Source organism: Capricornis sumatraensis, chromosome 15, assembly GCF_032405125.1.
Source record: "Capricornis sumatraensis isolate serow.1 chromosome 15, serow.2, whole genome shotgun sequence".
Taxonomy (NCBI): Eukaryota; Metazoa; Chordata; class Mammalia; order Artiodactyla; family Bovidae; genus Capricornis; species Capricornis sumatraensis.
The window spans coordinates 10,583,985-10,604,980 of NC_091083.1; the positions used below are offsets into that span (position 1 = coordinate 10,583,985).

General features: G+C 41.7%; 1 protein-coding gene across 3 annotated transcripts in view; it reads right to left on the minus strand.

The window, feature by feature from the left end:
- TASP1 (taspase 1) overlaps positions 1-20,996 on the minus strand; it is a 254,444-nt gene that overhangs the window by 47,304 nt on the left and 186,144 nt on the right. The window lies entirely within an intron of this gene.

Below are 20,996 nucleotides of genomic sequence, written 5' to 3' on the forward strand. Positions count from 1 at the left end.
CCACAAAGTTTATGACAAACGTTTAAAAATGCTCCTGATGGTTTACACAAATAAGGGTGAAACTGTATTTCTATTATGAGAGTCTGGTGGTTAGGAACGGCCGTGCTTCGGAGAGATCTCACACACTGAACCATTGTAAGCATTTCAGCAACACTGCATTTTAAAGCCCCTCCTTTTTCCTCCCCAAGGACATCTTCTTCGAACATCTGGCACAGCAAGTGAGCACGTGGAGAACAAATGCAAAATTAACCCAAGTGCTATCAAAGAAAGTCATAAAAATAAAACCCAGCCAAATTGGATTTGGGGGGAGCTTCTGGTTAAACTTAGTAGATTAAATACATGCATATATCTCCACTCCCTTCTCAAATCCCAGTAAACTGGGGGAAAGGGAAAGGGGAAAAAAAAAAAAAAAAAGAGCCATGGCCCAATAAGGACAGAGAAAGAGACAAGGGAAAAACAGGAAAACAGACCCTTAGAAAAGAGAAAGAAGACAGACAAGTAGTTGCTCACCTAGCGGACCTGGGAAAGCTGTGGTGGGGCGGAGGCGGGGAGGAGGCAGGAAAAAAGGCTGTTTGGAGTTGGGGGACACCTATAAGAGGCTGTTTGGAGTTGGGGGACACCCAGTTTTGTCATAAAATCAAAAAAGGACCAGAAATTGAAGGCTTCAAGTTCTGGAGGCAGGAATGCAGGGTGCACCTGAAATAAAAGTGGTTGGTTGAGAGTGTCCAAAAGGATCTTCTAGACCAGGGTGGGTAAACTATGATCTGTCTAGTTTACAGTCTATTTTTGTACTGTCTGTAAGCAAAGAACGTTTATTTTATATTTTAAAGGGTTTTTTGATTTGTTTGCGTTGCTTTTTTAAGAGAGAGAGGAGAAGGAAGAGGAAGAGAAGAATCTGTGGTAGAGACCAAAGTGTTGCCCACAAAGTCTAAAATCTACTCTTTGGCCCTTTACAGAAAGTTTGCTGACACTTGATCTCAAGTCCCAGATTCCTATCTGGAGAGGAAGTTACTCCTCCCCAGCACTAGAGGAAGCAGGATATTTACTCTCTAGAAAGGCTGAACCAGAGGGACTGGAGGCTCAGGTCACTGCGCTCAGCCCAGGGCAGGAGGGAGGCTCCACACTGAAGTTAGGGGCTGAAGGGGAGCCTTTATGTGAAATAACCAGCTCCCTTCACCCACAGGCTCCACGGACACGAGAAGGCTGATACCTTCCAAGCAAGAGACTGGATCACTCCTTTTCAGTCTTAAGAGTATTTCCAGTCTCAATTCAAACCAATTCAAGACTAAGAAACTACTTGAGAGAACCTAAAAACATCACTCGTCCTTACTTTATGGGGATGGCTTCAAGATGACAAGTGTGACTCACATACAAAGGGTTTTCAGCTCAGATTCTTGGTACTTAAAGAGCATAGCTGAGCTCAGTTCAGTTCAGTCACTGAGTCGTGTCTAACTCTTTGAAACCCCTTGGACCGCCACAAACCAGGCCTTCCTGTCTGTCACCAACTCCCAGAGCTTGCTCAAACTGATGTCCATTGAGTCGGTGATGCCATCCAACCAACTCATCCTCTGTCATCCCCTTCTCTTATTGCCTTCAATCTTTCCCAGCATCAGGGTCTTTTTCAATGAGTCAGCTCTTCCCATCAGGTGGCCAAAGTATTGGAGTTGCAGCTTCAGCATCAGTCCTTCCAAAGAACACCCAGGACTGATCTCCTTTAGGATGGACTGGTTGGATCTTCTTGCAGTCCAAGGGACTCTCAAGAGTCTTCTCCAACACCACAGTTCAAAACCATCAATTCTTTAGCACTCAGCTTTCTTTATAGTCCAACTCTCACATCCATACATGACTACTGGAAAAATCACAGCCTTGACTAGATGGACCTCTGTTGACAAAGTAATGTCTCTGCTTTCGAATATGCTGTCTAGGTTGGTCATAGCTTTTCTTCCAAGGAGTAAGCGTCTTTGTATTTCATGGCTGCATTCATCATCTCCAGTGATTTTGGAGCCCCTCAAAATAAAGTCTACTATTGTTTCCACTGTTTCCTCATCTATTGCCATGAAGTGATGGGACTGGATGCCATGATCTTAGTTTTCTGAATGTTGAGCTTTAAGCCAGCTTTTTCACTCTCTACTTTCACTGTCATCAAGAGGCTCTTTAGTTCTCTTCGCTTTCTGCCATAAGGGTGGTGTCATCTGCATATCTGAGGTTATTGATATTTCTCCTGGCAATCTTGATTCCAGCTTGTGCTTCATCCAGCCCAGCATTTCTCATGATGTACTCTGCATAAAAGTTAAATAAGCAGGGTGACAATTTACAGCTTTGATGTAATCCTTGTCTTATTGGGAACCAGTCTGTTTTTCCATGTCCAGTTCTAACTGTTGCTTCCCGACCTGCATAGAGATTTCTCAAGAGGCAGGACAGATGGTCTGGTATTCCCATCTCTTTCAGAATTTTCCAGTTTGTTGTGTTCCACACAGTCAAAGGCTTTGGCATAGTCAATAAAGCAGAAATACATATTTTTCTGGAACTCTTTTGCTTTTTCGATGATCCAGTTCAGTTCAGTTGCTCAGTCGTGTCTGACTCGTTGCGACCCCATGAACCACAGCACACCAAGCCTCCCCATCCATTACCAACTCCCAGAGTTCACTCAGACTCGCATTCATTGAGTCAGTGATGCCATCCAGCCATCTAATCCTCGGTCGTCCCCTTCTTCTCCTGCCGTCAATCCCTCCCAGTGTCAGAGTCTTTTCCAATGAGTCAACTCTTCGCATGAGGTGGCCAAAGTACTGGAGTTTCAGCTTTAGCATCAGTCCTTCCAAAGAAATCCCAGGATTGATCTCCTTCAGAATGGACTGGTGGGATCTCCTTGCAGTCCAAGGGACTCTCAAGAGTCTTCTCCAACACCACACTTCAAAAGCATCAATTCTTTGGCACTCAGCTTTCTTCACAGTCCAACTCTCACATCCATACATGACTACTGGAAAAACCATAGCCTTGACTAGATGGACCTTAGTCAGCAAAGTAATGTCTCTGCTTTTGAATATACTATCTAGGTTGGTCATAACTTTTCTTCCAAGGAGTAAGCGTCTTTTAATTTCATGGCTGCAATCACCATCTGCAGTGATTTTGGGGCCCAAAAAAATAAAGTCTAACACTGTTTCCACTGTTTCTCCATCTATATCCCATGGAGTGATGGGACCAGATGCCATGATCTTCGTTTTCTGAATGTTGACCTTTAAGCCAACTTTTTCTTTCTCCTCTTAGTGGATGTTGGCAATTTGATCTCTGGTTCCTCTGCCTTTTCTAAAACCAGCTTGAACATCTGGAATTTCATGGTTCACATATTGTTGAAGCCTGGCTTAGAGAATTGTGAGCATTACTTTACTAGTGTGTGAGATGAGTGCAATTGTGTGGTGGTTTGAGCATTCTTTGACATTGCCTTTCTTTGGGAATGAGTGAAAATTGACCTTTTCCAGTCCTGTGGCCACTGCTGAGTTTTCCAAATTTGCTGGCATATTGAGTGCTGCACTTTCAAAGCATCATCTTTTAGGATTTGAAAGAGCTCAACTGGAATTCCATCACCTCCACTAGCTTTGTTCGTAGTGATGCTTTCTAAGGCCCACTTGACTTCACACTCCAGGATGTCTGGCTCTAGGTGAGTGATCATATCATCATGATTATCTGGGTCATGGAGATCATTTTTGTACAGTTCTGTGTATTCTTGCCACCTCTTCTTAATATCTTCCACTTCTGTTAGGTCCATACCATTCCTGTCCTTTATTGAGCCCATCTTTGCATGAAATATTCCCTTGGTATCTCATGTTCTTAAAGAGATCTCTAGTCTTTCCCATTCTATTGTTTTCTTCTGTTTCTTTGCACTGATCTCTGAGGAGGGCTTTCTTATCTCTTCTTGCTGTTCTTGGAACTCTGCATTCAAATGGGTATATCTTTCCTTTTATCCTCACAGACAACCTAGAATCACTAGCTGTTTCCATTAGGCCTCTGGGAAACACAGAGAGCAAAAAAGCAAAAAGGTAACAGAGGGAAAACTTAGGCAAATACTTTGAGCAGAAGAAAAAAAAAATTTAAAGGTGGGGGAAGGGGAAAGAGTCCCTGGCATTCCAGTGGTTAGGACTTGGCACTTTAACTGGGAGGGCCCAGGTTCGACTCCTGGTTAAAGAACCTTAGTTCTTCCTGTAAGTTGCAACCCCCAGAAACACAAGAAAAGAAAGATAGAGTTAAGACATGAAAGAGAAAAAAACAGTTTTAATTAGAACAGGCCAGAAGATCCAATAGTTGATTAAAAGGAGTTTCAAAGAGAACAAATTTTAAAAAATGAAAGGGAATAAATTTCAAAAGAAATGAAAAACAGTTCCAAGAATTGACGGATGAGTGTTCAGACTGAAAAGGCTCATAAACCTCCCAGCATAATTCATGGGAGGAAAAAAAGGTGCCATGAAGATGTATCACTATGAAATATCAAAATACTGAGAAAAGAAAGGTCTAAAAAATTTCCAAATGGGAAAAAATGATCACCGAGAAGGCAAGGGGATTATAATGGCATTGGATTTCTCAATAGCAACTCTGGGATCTAGGTGATTAGGAGGTAATGTTTTCAAAGTGCAGAGAGAAAACCATTTCCAACCTAGAATTCTATCCTTGGCCAAAATGTCAATCAAGCATGAAAGGAGATTGAAGCTGGACAAAGTCTCAAAGAATTCACCTCCCGTGCACTCTTTCTCAGAAAGTTGTAGGACAAATGTACCTTGGCAAAATTAGGGAATAAGGGAAATAATGAGAAAGAAATGAAGATCTGGGAACAGGGGCTTCAAGACAAGAGAAAACAAAAGTATTCCTGGGTGACGCACAGCTACAAACAGGGTTGGAGAGCCAATGAAGCAAAACGGCAAAGAGCCAGAGGAAGCTGGAATGGTATTTCCAAATGGGAAAAAATTTAAACTTATAAGGTACATGCTGAGTTTTAAATTATTGAGAGGAAATGTCTCACATTTTGAGGGAAGACAGAATAAAAGAGTGGTTTAAAAAAAAAGTGAGGCAGATATTAACTGCAGACAAAATACAAATTTCTACAGAAAATGAAACGAATCACAGCACACTATGTAGCTCAGATGTCAATGGCTAGAGTAAAAAATATAAACTTGTCCATATGGATGAACTAAAAAACAAGAATATAATACATTAAGAAGAGAAAAAGCCTATGTGGGTGAGTGTAGGTTGGAAGTTGGAAATATAAAGGAACTGAATCCTTGCCTTCCCTGATTTGAAGATGACAACATCTTAATTTGATATCCAAATAGTATTTAAGATTGCAAAATCAAGAAATAGTAGTATAGACATGTTATGTTGAATTATAGAGGTAAATTTTAGAAAAAAATAGTTAAGAGAGTTAAAAATAGGAGCTTCCGGGGAGAGAAACTCAGTGGGGTATGGAGGGTCAGGACAAGGAACTACCTATTTTCAGGATAAGCCTAGGGGCATCGCTTGTCTTTTTAATTCATGTGTGTGTGCCCATGTGTGTGCGTGTGCATACGCACACACACACACACACACACACACACACACAGCTTTGCAATGAAAAGCAACACATATTTAAACTGCAGAACCAGAGTACAGTTTTTTCTCCTCAGCCCCTCAGAGAAGAGGGAAAGGAGATAGGGAATTCACAGCCACCAAGAAGCCATCCTAAGGCCCTAGATCCATACTGTCATGTTCTGTAGTTTTATTTCCAGAACCACCATGAGAAGGCTTTTTATGATCATTTTACAGATGAAGAACCTGAGGTTCAGAGTGGTTCCATGATGTGTTACGGCCATGCCAGAGCTGGGGAGGAAGGCTTCCTCCCATGTTTCTCTGAGTTCATGATCGTGCCTGCTTTGCAGTAGAGCCTCTCAGGGAACAGGAAACTCTGGATAAGATTACATCCCACCACACCTGCCTGAAGGCTCTCGGCACCTCTACAGCTGTTCCTTTCTCAGCATATCCAGGAACTTCTCCTAGGGTCCCCATAACTTGTCTGTGTGTTTAGTCACTCAGTCATGTCCGACTGTTTGTGACCCCATGGGCAATAGCCTGCCAGCCTCCTCTGTCCATGGGATTTCCCAGGCAAGAATACTGCAATGGGTTTCCATGTCTTCCTCCAGGGGATCTACCTGACCCAGGGATGGAACCTGTGTCTTCTGCATCTCCTCATTGCAGGCAGATTCTTTACCACTTAGCCATCAGGGAAGGTCCATCGCTTACCCAAGCATAAAACCTTCTACCTCTTCCCTCTCCAAGGACTCAACTCTTCAAACCACATCAAGTCCTGTGAGTTCCTTGTGGTTGCACCTGCTCCTGCCATGTCCTTCCCACCAACAGGACCCTTGTTCACTCTCCTTGTCCTTCCTGCTCCAATCATGCACCCCTTAATTAATCAATGAATGTGTATGATGTGCCAGGACTCATAGGGCACTGCGGATACCACAGTGAACAAACGAGGCTCCCTTTCCATATCCAGTTGAGCAGGTTGGGAGACAAGTAATAAACTCATACATCAACAAGGAACCATCCCAGTTGGTAGGAAGTGCTGTGAAGAAAATGTATCCTGGCAAATGTTGACAGGTATGATTGGGCTAACACTTTAAATCAAATGTCAGAGGAGGCATCTTTGATAAGGCACCAACCATGTGAAGGTCTGTCGAAAGAACATTCCAGGAGGATGAACCAGCAAACGCAGATACCCTGAGGTGGGGAGGAGCATGGATGTTCAGGAAATAAAAGGAGGCTGGAGTGGCCAAACTAGATGATGGAGGGGAAGGGAGGGCAGAAAGGCAAGGCCACCTCACATAAGGTTAAAGGGGTCTTGTGAGCCCAGCAAGAAGTTTGGATTTTACTCAAAGTGTGGTCAAAGACGACAAAGGGCTTTAACCAAGTCAGTGGTAGTTATCATTTACATTTGTATAAGGTTACTCTGCTGTGCAGAATAGATCAGCAGGGCAAGTGTGGAAGCAGGAAACCACTGAAAGAGCTTGGTTATGAGTTTCCAGAGGCTTGGGTGAGCCTGGTGGCAGTGGAGACAGTCAGCAGAGGGTGGGTCCAGGGTACCTTCTGCAGGCAGAACCAATAGGGTTGTTCATAGAATAGATGTTGGCATGGAAAACAGACATCAAAGTTTACTCTAATAAGAAATATGCACCCCAGCTGTGATTATACCAGTAAACCATTCAGAAATGTTCAATGACTCCCAAGTGCTCTGGAATAATGTCTAAACTCCTTAGCCCAGACCTGCCTTCCAATCTCTTCCCAACCTTACATCCCTATTTATTTTCATACATCACTCCAGCCAAATTGGACTTCCTATATTCCATTTCCTCAAGATTTCCCCCTGGGCCCATTGTTGTGAACTGTGCTTCCCAGCTCCTTTACCCCCATAAACTGAAATCTATTATTTTTTATTTCTTTCTTTTTAAATTTTGTTTACTTCTTGGCCAGGTCATGTGGCATGTGGGAATTTTAGTTCCCTGACCAGGGATCAAACGTGTGCCCCTGCAGTGGAAGTATGGAGTCCCCACCATGAGACCACCATGGAAGTCCCTGAAGCTTATTCTTTAGCTCCAATGCCGTTTATACAGAAGGTGAGTATACTCTCACTGCTTTAGGGTGAGAGTATCTGACTCACCTTTGAGGCCCTCTTAGTGACTAACAAAGTATATGAACTTATTCACCGCCTTCCCCTATCCCTAGCTCCCTGCCACACATACACACACGCCTGCCCACAGCACTGCTGTGTGCCATGGGTGCTCGGAAAGAGTATTGGGTCCCCTGTGCACCATGGAAGCTCAAATCAGGGCTCCTCACCCTCAATGTGCATTCATTCAATGATTTAATGAAATAATGATTCAAGTGCTATATTTGAAGATTCTAAAATTTTTATGGAAGTACTCAGATTTCATATAATCACTGTGGTGTTTTAAAAAACAAAGCAAACCAATATTGACTCAGACAGAAGACCCTGTTTTGACTCTCAAGGTAGTAACTATGTGGTCTTAAGCAAGACATTTTTTTTTTTTTTAATTCATATGCTTCAGTTTCTTCAGCTGTAAATCATGGATATTATAAAACACCTTTCTGAGTTGTGGTGAGGGTTGAATTTACATATATGAACTTTGTAACCCCAGAGGTGCTACTTAAACATTTGGTGGTAGAAATCTTAATGGTAAGAACAGACTTCAACATTTCGCTCATCCTCAAAGATTACCATGTTGAACAAGATCTCTTTCCATACCTTCCTGATTAACCTTCTACAACAGCTGCAACTAGTGCTCAACTGACATTCAGTGACTGTATGGTGGTGGTGACAGGGTATCAATTTTCCAAGTTAAAATATTAAACACTGTTGTATAAAAGGTAACAACATTCTTATTCTTCCCAGTAAGAAAAATTCACTTCAAGTGAATGTTGGGCTCTGTGATATGCTTTCTATAATCAAATAGGGAATTGGGAGGCAAAAATTAACTAAAAGTTCCATATGCAAGTAGCTGCATAAAGTAAAGAAGATTAAAAGAAACAAAGAAATAATAAAAATTAAGATTCATTTACACTACTAAAATATCTCAAACACCCAAATCTATAACTACTATGTAATGAAATTATAATTACAGATGCTAAGAAAAACATTCACTCTGATCAAATGTGTATAATCTGTATATTCATTAAAGTTGTAAATCCTGACTGTACACAAATGAGACACCTGCTGACTGTATTTGTGCCATATCTTTAAAGATGAAAAATTTGAAGAAACTTAAGGAGAAAATCTCTGTAAATATGAAGGCAGAGAAGTTAACGGGAATGTAAATCCATATTCTTTTCACTGCTAGTGCCAGAATCCCAATTAGAATGATTTTAAGTAAAAAGGTGGGTTCACTGGCTCATAAAATCCAAGAGGAAGAACAAACAAACTCCTGGAAGTATAGGGATGTGAGAGGTGTCAGGGACAGCTGGAAACAGCTTCTCCTGTGCAGATGCAGTGGCCAGCTACGGAGAGCTCCAGAGCAGTGTGCCTAATACTACCCTCGCCACCAGAGAGACCCCCTCTCCTTGTCAGGTTTCCCATTCTCAGACACCACCAACCATACCTCAGAAGACAGGAAATCCAACAGGCCTGGGTTGGTTAGGCAGTAAGCCTAGAGGAGTGGAGTCATGGATGGACAGACAAATCCACAGGCGTGCACAAAACACACATGGATAGAAGACCGGGCTACACAACCAGTGCTGTCTACTTGAACTTGAACAAGCCAGTTTATCTCTCTGAACCCTGCTTTCTTCCCTCATCAAAACACTGAGAGACTAGACTCATAAGTCTAATGTCTTTATCAGTTCTAACAGACAGGAGTATTTTCGGTTTTAAAGATTCGTGTCTCCTCACCAGCAGCAACCAGACATTATCTGAGATCAGTAAGCCAAAGCATTAGACCTCCTTTTGCAAAACTTGATATAACACTTCCTCTCCAACAGGTGAGAACTGATCAAGAGTCTATTCTGTAGCCAGAAGGCAGCTCCTAGTGTTCCACTCTCCTGTCGCATTTAACAAAGAAACCCCATCTTTTCAATACAATTCTGTGCATTGCTTTCTTGTTTTTAAAGTCTAGATGACAAACCACTTGAACGGCATTTTCTTTTCCAGGAATTACACATATATCGAGAAAAAGAGATATACTGATAAGGGTGCAGGGTAGTGGGGGTGAGAGAGAGGGAAGAATGAAGATGATGATTTGTTTGGCGGTCCAGTGAACAAGAAAATGGACTTGGAAAAATAAAAATTAAAAAAAAAGAAAAAAAGAAAAGAAAAGAAAATGGACTTGGAAATAAGCAATGCTCCCTACTGAAAACACACACCTCTAACTTAAAAGAACAAGAGAGATTATAAATACTCTCTAGACACAAAAACAGGCTGATAGTTCATACTTCCTGAAAGACCAAGGACTTCTCCTCTAAAGATGCATTTAAGTTAGTCAACATAACTTTCACAGATGTGAAGTATAGCTGAATGACGCGAAGACCACATAACATAATGAGAGGATCTGGTCACTAAGTTCAGAGATGACAGCTCCATTCATGAAGAGCCATTCTATTCTTCTACCTTTGAGATGTCTCCAAGATTGCTGCCATCACCCTGAGACAGACAGTAACTGCCTTCTCACCTTTCCTGCTCCCACAAAAATCCCAATGGGAGGATCATTACTATGTTTGTTAGGCAGGCAAGAAACTGAAGGAAAGAAAGGCAGAAGCTGAGGCACAGGAAGGAAAGCGACCCACGGAAGCACTGAGTGGGGGAGGCGAGCAAGGCACCACATGACTGGTCCAGACCCTCTCATGTGCACCCTGGGGACACGCCTGCTCCTCAGAACCCCACCTCCACCACAGCTCCACAGCGGCATCCTGATGTGTGGCTTTGTGGTGATAAGCATAGTTTTAGACTGCAACTGAACTCCTCAGAGAGGAGAGTCACAATGAGTCAGGTTGAGTTGAGTTGAGCTGAGTTGGGAGAGCTGATCTGCATGGGGCGAATGATTCTTTTCAAATCCTTTATCTAACAAAATTTGAAATACAGGAGAAGTCAATTTATATTACAACAGAAAACTCTATAATCAGAACAAAAATGTATCAGAGAGACATTCAATATTTGGATGAATTTACTGATTCTGCCACAAAGATTAAGAGCAAGAAACCAAATTAAGGTTTCCACTAAAGCCTCTTTCTTGCCTTAACCAAACATTGAATGTACGTACCTGATACTATTCTAGAAATGACAGGAGACTTTTTAAAAAAATTGACAGAGGGCTTCTGACTATACCAGCCCAACATGCTACCTGCATGTGGGGGGATCCAGGATTCCACAAACTCACCCTAAAGCAATGACAACAGGATGAGAACATGAATCCCTAACAGAGAACACTTCATGCAAGGATGGGCACAAAAAAAGGACAGAAATTGTATGGACCTAACAGAAAAAGAAGATATTAAGAAGAGGTGGCAAGAATACACAGAAGAACTATACAAAAAAGATCTTACTGACCTGGATAACCACAATGGTGTGATCACTCACCTAGAGCCAGACATCCTGGAGTGTGAAGTCAAGTGGGCCTTAGGAAGCATCACTATGAACAAAGCTAGTGGAGGTGATGGAGTTCCAGCTGAGCTATTTCAAATCTTCAAAGATGATGCTGTGAAAGTGCAGCACTCAATATGCCAGCAAATTTGGAAAACTCAGCAGTGGCCACACTCCAATTCCAAAGAAGGGCAATGCCAAAGAATGTTCAAACTACCACACAATTGTACTCATTTCACATGCTAGCAAGTTCATGCTAAAAATCCTCCTAGCTAGCCATCAACAATACATGAACCAAGAACTTCCAGATGTTCAAACTGGATTTAGAAAAGGCAGAGGAATGAGAGATCAAATTGCCAACTTCCACTGGATCATCGAAAAAGCAAGAGAGTTCCAGAAAAGCATCTACTTCTGCTTCATTGACTATGCTAAAATGTTTGATCGTGTGGATCACAACAAACTGTGGAAAATTCTTAAAAGAGATGGGAATACCAGACCACCTTACCTACCTCCTGAGAAAGCTGTGTGCAAGTCAACAAGCAACAGTTAGAACTGAACACAGAACAACAGACTGGTTCAAAATGGGAAAGGAGTGTGTCAAGGCTGTATACTGTCACCCTGTTTATTTAACTTATACTCAGAGTACATTGTGCCAAACGCTGGACTGGATGAATCACAAGCTGGAATCAAGACTGCTAGGAAAAATATCAATAACCTCAGATACACAGATGATACCACCTTTATGGCATAAAGTGAAGAAGAACTAAAGAGCCTCTTGATGAAGGTGAAAGAAGAGTGGAAAAAGCTGGCTTAAAACTCAGCACTTAAAATACTAAGATAATGGCATCTGATCCCATCACTTCATGGCATATAGATGGGGAAACAATGGAAACACTTAAAGACTTTATTTTCTTAGGTCCCAAAATCACTGTAGACAGTGACTACAGACATGAAATTAAAGATGCTTGCTCACTGGAAGAAAAGCTCTGACAAACCTAGGCAGTGTATTAAAAAGGAAACACATCACTTTGCTGACAAAGGTCTGTATAGTCAAAGCTATGGTTTTTCCAGTAGTCATGTATGGATGTGAGAGTTGGATCATAAACAAGGCTGACCACTGAAGAACTGATGCTTTTGAACTGTGGTATTGGAGAAGACTCTTGAGAGTCCCCTGGACTGCAAGGAGATCAAACCAGTCAAAACAAAAGGAAATCAACCCTGAATATTCATTGGAAGGACTGATGCTGAAGTTGAAGCTCCAATACTGTTGCCACCTGATGCAAACAGCTGACTCATTGGAAAAGATCCTGATGCTGGGACAGATTGAAATCAGGAGGAGAAGGCAGCAACTGAGGATGAGATGGTTGGATGGCATCACTGACTAAATGGACATGAGTTTCAGCAAGCTCCAGGAGAAGATGAAGGACAGGGAAGCCTGTTGTGCTGTAGTCCATGGGTCACAAAGAGTCAGGCATGACTGAGTGACTGAACAACAACAACAGAGAAGAAGGTGAGAGTCACCTGTAGAGAACTGAAGACTCACTGGAGGGAAAGCCAAGGGGCCAGTTTTCCAGCCTTGGTCCTGGAACTTCCCATGTTCACTTTAACAGGTAAGACAAAGGTCTTCTGCCCTCAGACTCTGCAGGATCAGGGTTTGGGGAGAACACTGCATCCCCCATGACAACTGCCAGAACTTCTATCTCCAGGAGTGTCACAAGTCTGAAATGATGACATAACCTCAAGACAGGGTCCAGAGTAGGGAAAACATCCTAGTAGGGTAGGATTCATAGTTCCCTACTAATGCTAGACTAGAACCCATGAATTTGAAAAGTAAGAATTAAAGATTTTAAAATTTAATAAAAAAAATAAATAAACTGTGAGGCAGAGAAAAAAAAAAAAAGAAAAGTACAACATCCATTCAACAGTTGTTTCATATTTTATAAACATTCACTTTAAGATATTTAAGAATCAACCTTGTATCAAGCACTGTTTGGGGCCTTTGGTGGTGGTTGTTGTTCAGTCACTAAGTCCTGTCTGACTCTTTGAGACCCCATGGACTTCAGCACACCAAGCTTCCCTGTCTTCACTATCTCCCAGAGTTTGCTCAAATTCAAGTCCATTGAGTGAGTGATGCCATCAAACCATCTCACCCTCTGTTGCCCCCTTCTCCTCTTGCCCTCAATCTTTCCCTGCATCGGGGTTCAGCTCTTCATCAGGAGGCCAAAGTATTGGAGCTTCAGCATCAGTCCTTCCAATGTATATTCAGGACTGATTTCCTTTAGGATGGACTGGTTGGATCTCCTTGCAGTCCAAGGGACTCTCAAGAGCCTTTTCCAGCACCACAGTTCGAAAGCATCAATTATTCGGTGCTCAGCCTTATGATTCAACTCTCACATCCATACATGACTACGGCGAAAACCACAGCTTTGACTATATGGACCTTTGTTGGCAAAGTGATGTCTCTGCTTTTGAATACACTGTCTAGGTTTGTCATAGCTTTTCTTCCAAGGAGCAAGCATTTTTTAATTTTTCAGCTGCAGTCACCATCCACAGTGATTTTGGAGCCCAAGAAAATAAAATGTGTCATTTCCACTTTTTCCCCATCTATTTGCCATGAAGGCAAAATCGACATCCAACATGATCTGAATGTTGAAAATTTAATGCCTAAAGTAATAGCACTAGAAAGTGAGGCCTTTGGGGGATTTGCCGAAGATGGCAGAGGAATACGACAGGGAGACCACTTTCTCCCCAACAAATTCATCAAAAGAACATTTGAACACTGAGTAAATTCCACAAAATAACTTCTGAATGCCAGCAGAAAACATCAGGCACCCAGAAAAGCAGCCCATTCGAAAGGAGATAAGAAAAAATATAAAAGATAAAAAGAGAGACAAAAGAGGTAGGGACAGAAATCCATCCCAGGAAGGGAGTCTTGAAAAAGAGAGAAGTTTCCAAACACCAGGAAACACTCTCACTGGCAAGTCTGTGGTGAGCCTTGAAACCTCAGAGGACAACATAACTGGGAGGACAAATAAGTAAATAATTAAAACCCACAGATTCCATGCCCAACGGTAACTCCCCCAGCGGAGAAGCAGCGCAGACGCCTGCATCTGCCACTAGCAAGTGGCGGCTGGGCAGGGAGGTGCGGGCTGCATTGCTTAGAGTAAGGACTGGGCCTCAATGCCCCAAGGGCAATCTGAGGGAACTAACTTGAGATAGCACACCAGACTGTGAGATAGCTACCCCACGAAAAGCCTAACCCAAGACACCGCCAGGCCCATTAACAGAACAAAGGACTAACTAGAGCTAGCTGGCTGTGGACTGGCCCATCCCCCTCCGGTGACAGGCAGGAGAGGGCAGCCAAACCCGAAAGGGGGCAATCGTGGCCCCAGAGAGGCATCATCTACCAAACTGCAAGCAGGCTTCGTTGCTAACCAAGACTTCTTGGGATTCTGGACGGTCAACATCCTCCTGAGAAGGTGTGCTGGTTGTACACCCAGAAAACTGAGCGGCAGGGACGGGGAAGGCGATAAGTCGCAGAGACCGTGCTCGCCAAACACCTGGTCACCTGAGCTGCTCGGACCTGGGAAGGGCACAAAACGCAGGCCCAACCGAGTCCGCGCCTTTGAGAACTACCCGAGTGCCTGAACCTGAGCAGCTTAGACCTGGGAGGTACATGCAGCCCAGGGCCAGCCTCAGAGAGATCCCAGCAGAGCAACCTAGAGCCTAAGCAGTGTATACAGGAAAGCACACATGCTGAGAGCAGGGGCAAACCCAGTGTGGCCGAGACACTGTGAGCACGTGCCAGTGTTATTTGTTTGCAGCGTCCCTCCCTCCCCACAGCACGACTGAACAAGTGAGCCTTAAAAAGTGTCCACCACTGCCCCCTTGGGTCAGGGTGGAAATTAGACACTGAAGGGAGCAGCAAACACAAGAAGCTAAAACAGAGGGAACCGCCTTGGAAGTGACAGGTGCAATAGATTAAAACCCTGTAGTTAGTACTGGCTACAGAGGAAGGGGCCTATAGATCTTGAGAAGCATAAGCTGGATCAACGAACTATCTGAAAGTGAAGTACAGATGGAGAAGTCTTGAGGCTACTGTAAGAATAAGACTGAAAACCAGTAGCAGGAGGCTTAAGTCCAAATCCTGAAAACACCAGAGAACTCCTGACTCCAGGGAACATTAATTGATACTAGCTCATCAAACGCCTCCATACCTACACTGAAACAAAGCACCACCCAAGGGCCAACAAGTTCCAGAGCAACACATACCACGCAAATTCTCCAGAAACACAGGAACATAGCCCTGAGTTTCAATATACAGGCTGCCCAAAGTCACTCCAAACCCACTGACATCTCATAACCCATTACTGGACACTTCCTTGCACTCCAGAGAGAAGAAATCCAGCTCCACACACCAGAACACCAACACAAGCTTCCCTAACCAGGAAACCTGGACAAGCCACCTGTACAACTCCACCCACAGCGAGGAAACTCCACAATAAAGAGAACTCCATAAACTGCCAGAATATGGAAAGGCCACCCCAAACACAGCAATATAAATAAGATGAAGAGGCAGAGAAATACCCAGCAGGTACAGAAACAGGATAAATGCCCACCAACCCAAACAAAAGAGGAAGAGATAGGGAATCTACCTGATAAAGAATTCCGAATAATGATAGCAAAAATGATCCAAAATCTTGAAATCAAAATGGAATCACAGATAAATAGCCTGGAGACAAGGGTTGAGAAGATGCAAGAAAGGTTTAACAAGGACCTAAAAGAAATAAAAAAGAGTCAATATAAAATGAATAATGCAATAAATGAGATCAAAGACACTCTGGAGGGAACCAACAGTAGAACAGAGGCAGAAGATAGGATTAGTGAGGTAGAAGATAGAATGGTAAAATAAATGAAACAGAGAAGAAAAAAGAAAAATGAATCAAAAGAAATGAGGACAATCTCAGGGACCTCTGGGACAATGTTAAATGCCGCAACATTCAAATCATAGGAGTCCCAGAAGAAGAAGACAAAAAGAAAGACTATGAGAAAATCCTTGAGGAGATAATAGTTGAAAACTTCCCTAAAATGGGGAAGAAAATAATCACCCAAGTCCAAGAAACCCAGAGAGTCCCAAACAGGATAAAACCAATGCAAAACATCCCAAGACACATATTAATCAAATTAACAAAGATCAAACACAAAGAACAAATATTAAAAGCAGCAAGGGAAAAACAACAAATAACACACAAGGGGATTCCCATAAGGATAACAGCTGATCTTTCAATAGAAACTCTTCAGGCCAGGAGGAAATGGCAGGACATACTTAAATTGATGAAAGAAAATAACCTACAGCCCAGATTACTGTACCCAGTGAAGATCTCATTCAAATATGAAGGAGAAATCAAAAGCTTTACAGACAAGCAAAAGCTGAGAGAATTCAGCACCACCAAACCAGCTCTCCAACAAGTGTGCTAAAGGATCTTCTCTAGACAGGAAACACAGAAAGGGTGTATAAACTCGAACCCAAAACAATAAAGTAAATGGCAATGGGATCATCCTTATCAATAATTACCTTAAATGTAAATGGGTTGAATGCCCCAACCAAAAGACAAAGACTGGCTGAATGGATACAAAAACAAGACTCATATATATGTTGTCTTCAAGAGAACCACCTCGAAACAAGGGACACATACAGACTGAAAGTGAAGGGCTGGAAAAAGATATTCCATGCAAACAGAGACCAAAAGAAAGCTGGAGTAGCAATACTCATATCAGATTAAGTAGACTTTAAAACAAAGGCTGTGAAAAGAGACAAAGAAGGCCACTACATAATGATCAAAGGATCAATCCAAGAAGAAGATATAACAATTATAAAAATATATGCACCCAACATAGGAGCACTGCAATATGTAAGACAAATCCTAACAAGTATGAAAAGGGAAATTGACAATAACACAATAATAGTGGGAGACTTTAATACCCCCCTCACACCTATGGATAGACCAACTAAACAGAAAATCAACAAGGAAACACAAACTTTAAATGATACAATAGATCAGTTAGACCTAATTGATATCTATAGGACATTTCACCCCAAAACAATGAATTTCACTTTTTTCTCAAGTGCACATGGAACCTTCTCCAGGATAGAGCACATCCTGGGCCATAAATCTAGCCTTGGTAAACTCAAAAAAAAAAAAACCTGAAATCATTCCAAGCATCTTTTCTGACCACAATGCAGTAAGATTAGATCTCAATTACAGGAGAAAAACCATTAAAAATTCCAACATATGGAGGCTGAACACGCTACTGAATAACCAACAAATCACAGAAGAAATCAAAAAAGAAATCAAAATATGCATAGAAATGAATGAAAATGAAAACACAACAACCCAAAACCTGTGGGACACTGTAAAACCAGCGCTAAGGGGAAGGATCATAGCACTACAGGCATACCTCAAGAAACAAGAAAAAAGTCAAATAAATAACCTAACTCTACACCTAAAGCAACTAGAAAAGGAAGAAATGGAGAAGCCCAGGGTTAGTAGAAGGAAAGAAATCTTAAAAATTAGGGCAGAAATAAATGCAAAAGAAATGAATGAGACCATAGCAAAATTCAACAAAACCAAAAGCTGGTTCTTTGAGAGGATAAATAAAATTGACAAACCATTAGCCAGATTCATCAAGAAACAAACGGAGAAAAATCAAATCAATAAAATTAGAAATGAAAATGGAGAGATCACAACAGACAACACAGAAATACAGAGGATCATAAGAGAGTACACTCAGCAATTATATGCCAATAAAATGGGCAACTTGGAAGAAATGGACAAATTCTTAGAAAAGTACAACTTTCCAAAACTGAACCAGGAAGAAATAGAAAATCTTAACAGACCCATCACAAGCACGGAAATTGAAACTGTAATCAGAAATCTTCCAGCAAACAAAAGCCCAGGTCCAGACGGCTTCACAGCTGAATTCTACCAAAAATTCAGAGAAAAGCTAACACCTATCCTACTCAAACTCTTCCAGAAAATTGCAGAGGAAGGTAAACTTCCAAACTCATTCTATGAGGCCACTATCAGCCTAATACCAAAACCTGACAAAGATGCCACAAAAAAAGAAAACTACAAGCCAATATCACTGATGAACATAGATGCAAAAATCCTTAACAAAATTCTAGTGATCAGGATCCAACAACACATTAAAAAGATCATACATCATGACCAAGCGGGCTTTATCCCAGGGATGCAAGGATACTTCAATATCCGCAAATCAATCAATGTAATACACCACATTAACAAATTGAAAAATAAAAACCATATGATTATCTCAGATGCAGAGAAAGCCTTTGACAAAATTCAGCATCCATTTATGATAAAAACCCTCTGGAAAGCAGGAATAGATAGAACATACCTCAACATAATAAAAACTATATATGACAAACCCACAGCAGACATTATCCTCAATGGTGAAAAATTGAAAGCATTTCCCCTAAAATCAGGAACAAGACAAGGGTGCCCACTCTCACCACTGCTATTCAACATAGCTTTGGATATTCTGGCCACAGCAATCAGAGCAGAAAAAGAAATAAAAGGAATCCAAATGGGAAAAGAAGTAAACCTCTCACTATTTGCAGATGACATGATCCTCTACATAAAAAACTGTAAAGACTCCAGAAGAAAATTACTAGAGCTAATCAATGAATATAGTAAAGTTGCAGGATATAAAATCAACACACAGAAGTCCTTTGCATTCCTGTACACTAATAATGAGAATATAGAAAGAGAAATTAAGGAAACAATTCCATTCACCATTGCAACCAAAAGAATAAAATACTTAGGAATGTATCTACCTAAAGAAACAAAGGAGACCCAACCAGTCCATTCTAAAGGAGATCAGTCCTGGGTGTTCTTTGGAGGGACTGATGCTAAAGCAGAAACTCCAATACTTTGGCCACCTCATGCGAAGAGTTGACTCACTGGAAAAGACCCTGATGCTGGGAGGGACTGGGGGCAGGAGGAGAAGGGGATAGCAGAGAATGAGACGGCTGGATGGCATCACTGACTTGATGGACATGAGTCTGAGTGAACTCCGGGAGTTGGTGATGGACAGGGAGGCCTGGTGTGCTGCAATTCATGGGGTCGCAGAGTTCAGACACGACTGAATGACTGAACTGAACTGAACTCAAAGAAACAAAAGACATATATATAGAAAACTATAAAACACTGGTGAAAGAAATCAAAGAGGACACTAATAGGTGGAGAAATATAAAATGTTCATGGATTGGAAGAATCAATATAGTGAAAATGAGTACACTACCCAAAGCAATCTATCGATTCAATACAATCCCTATCAAACTACCAACGGTATTTTTCACAGAGCTAGAACAAATAATTTCACAATTTATATGGAAATACAAAAGACCTTGAATAGCCAAAGCAATCTTGAAAAAGCAGAATGGAACTAGAGGAATCAACCTGCCTGACTTCAGGCTCTACTACAAAGCCACAGTCATGAAGACAGTATGGTACTGGCACAAAGACAGAAATATAGATCAATGGAACAAAATAGAAAGCCCAGAGATAAATCCACACACCTGTGGACACCTTATCTTTGACAAAGGAGGCAAGAATATACAATGGAAAAAAGACAATCTCTTTAACATTTGGTGCTGGGAACACTGGTCAACCACTTGTACAAGAATGAAACTAGAACGCTTTCTAACACCATACACAAAAATAAATTCAAAATGGATTAAAGATCTAAATGAAACTATAAAACTCCTAGAGGAGAACATGGGCAAAACACTCTCCGACATACATCAGGCAGGATCCTCGATGACCCACCTCCCAGAATACTGGAAATGAAAGCAAAATTAAACAAATGGGACCTAATTAAACTTAAAAGCTTCTGCACAACAAAGGAAATTATAAGTAAGGTGAAAAGACAGCCTTTGGAATGGGAGAAAATAATAGCAAATGAAGCAACTAACAAACAACTAACCTCAAAGATGTACAAGCAACTCCTGCAGCTCAATTCCAGAAAAATAAACGACCCAATCAAAAAATGGGCCAAAGAACTAAACAGACATTTCTCCAAAGAAGACACACAGATGGCTAACAAACACATGAAAAGATGCTCAACATCACTCATTATTAGAGAAATGCAAATCAAAACCACAATGAGGTGCCATTTCACGCCAGTCAGAATGGCTGCCATGCAAAAGTCTACAAGCAATAAATGCTGGAGGGTGTGGAGAAAAGGGAACCCTCTTACACTGTTGGTGGGAATGCAAACTAGTACAGCCACTATGGAGAACTATGTGGAGATTCCTTAAAAAACTGGAAATAGAACTGCCTTATGACCCAGCAATCCCACTGCTGGGCATACACACCAAGGAAACCAGAATTGAAAGAGACACATGTACCCCAATGTTCATCGCTGCACTGTTTATAATAGCCAGGACATGGAAGCAACCCAGATGTCCACCAGCAGATGAATGGACAAGAAAGCTGTGGTACATATACACAATGGAGTATTACTCAGCCATTAAAAAGAATACATTTGAATCAGTTCTAATGGGGTGGATGAAACTGGAGCCGATTATACAGAGTGAAGTAAGCCAGAAAGAAAAACACCAATACAGCATATATATGGAATTTAGAAAGACGGTAATGATAACCCTGTATGCAAGACTGCAAAAGAAACACAGATGTATAGAACAGTCTTTTGGACTCTGTGGGAGAGGGCGAGGGTGAGATGATTTGGGAGAATGGCATTGAAACATGTATATTATCATATGTGAAACAAATCGCCAGTCTAGGTTCGATGCAGGATACAGGATGCTTGGGGCTGGTGCACTGGGATGACCCAGAGGGATGGT